The sequence below is a fragment of the Vanacampus margaritifer genome, unplaced genomic scaffold (genome assembly GCF_051991255.1).
Source record: "Vanacampus margaritifer isolate UIUO_Vmar unplaced genomic scaffold, RoL_Vmar_1.0 HiC_scaffold_77, whole genome shotgun sequence".
NCBI classification, from domain to species: domain Eukaryota; kingdom Metazoa; phylum Chordata; class Actinopteri; order Syngnathiformes; family Syngnathidae; genus Vanacampus; species Vanacampus margaritifer.
The window spans coordinates 5,814-7,500 of record NW_027520787.1 but is presented as its reverse complement, the minus strand read 5'-3'; positions in this window follow the sequence as shown (position 1 = coordinate 7,500).

The window sequence follows — 1,687 nt, the reverse complement described above, 5'->3', positions numbered from 1 at the left end:
AGATTGGAGCCCTGGGCATCCGGCCTTCATTTCAATGGGGGATTTGGACGTCTGGTCACCCGCCATTCATTTCAATGGGGAGATTGGAGCCCTGGGCACCCGGCCTTCATTTCAATGGGGGATTTGGACGCCTGGTCACCCGGCCTTCATTTCAATGGGGGATTTGGACGCCTGGTCACCCGCCATTCATTTCAATGGGGAGATTGGAGCCCTGGGCACCCGGCCTTCATTTCAATGGGGGATTTGGACGCCTGGTCACCCGCCATTCATTTCAATGGGGAGATTGGAGCCCTGGGCACCCGGCCTTCATTTCAATGGGGGATTTGGACGCCTGGTCACCCGCCATTCATTTCACTGGGGAGATTGGAGCCCTGGGCACCCGGCCTTCATTTCAATGGGGGATTTGGACGCCTGGTCACCCGCCATTCATTTCACTGGGGAGATTGGAGCCCTGGGCACCCGGCCTTCATTTCAATGGGGGATTTGGACGCCTGGTCACCCGCCATTCATTTCAATGGGGAGATTGGAGCCCTGGGCACCCGGCCTTCATTTCAATGGGGGATTTGGACGCCTGGTCACCCGCCATTCATTTCACTGGGGAGATTGGAGCCCTGGGCACCCGGCCTTCATTTCAATGGGGGATTTGGACGCCCGGTCACCCGCCATTCATTTCAATGGGGAGATTGGAGCCCTGGGCACCCGGCCTTCATTTCAATGGGGGATTTGGACGCCCGGTCACCCGGCATTCATTTCAATGGGGAGATTGGAGCCCTTGGCACCCGGCCTTCATTTCAATGGGGGATTTGGACGCCCGGTCACCCGCCATTCATTTCAATGGGGAGATTGGAGCCCTGGGCACCCGGCCTTCATTTCAATGGGGGATTTGGACGCCCGGTCACCCGCCATTCATTTCAATGGGGAGATTGGAGCCCTGGGCATCCGGCCTTCATTTCAATGGGGGATTTGGACGCCTGGTCACCCGCCATTCATTTCAATGGGAAGATTGGAGCCCTGGTCAATCCCTGAAGAGAGACGCTCTCCCCCTGGTCCATGGCGCTCTCCCCCTGGTCCATGGAGTCCCGCAAACGGCCAGCATCAAGCCCCGAAGACAGGCGCTCTCCCACTGGTCCGTGGAGCCCCGAAGACACGCGCCAACAGCCAGCATCAAGCCCCCAAAGAGAGGCGCTCTCCCCCTGGTCCTTGGAGCCCCGCCGACGGCCAGCGACAAGCCCCGAAGTGAGGCGCTCTCCTCCTTGTTCGGCACATGCACGCACACACACCCCTCCGCACGAGCCCCTGTGCGCCCGGCGCGCCCGCAGTTGGAAGAAGGGAAAGAGGGGGAAGAGCTGGAAGTGCTGGAAGTGCTGGAAGTGCTGGAAGTGCTGAAAGTGCTGAAAGTGCTGAAAGTGCTGAAAGTAAAGGGGAAAGCGGACAGCGGCCAGCGGACAGCGGCCAGCGGACAGCGGCCAGCGGACAGCGGCGACAGGCCAAATGTGCTGAGGGCGGCCGCCTATAGTGCTCCTATTTCGGCTATGGCAGGCGCTCTCCCCCTGGTCCATGGCGCTTTCCCCCTGGTCCATGGAGCCCCGCCAACAGCCAGCAACAAGCCCCAAAGAGAGGCGCTCTCTCCCTGGTCCATGGAGCCCCGCCAACAGGCATCAAGCCCCGAAGAGAGGCACTCTCCCCC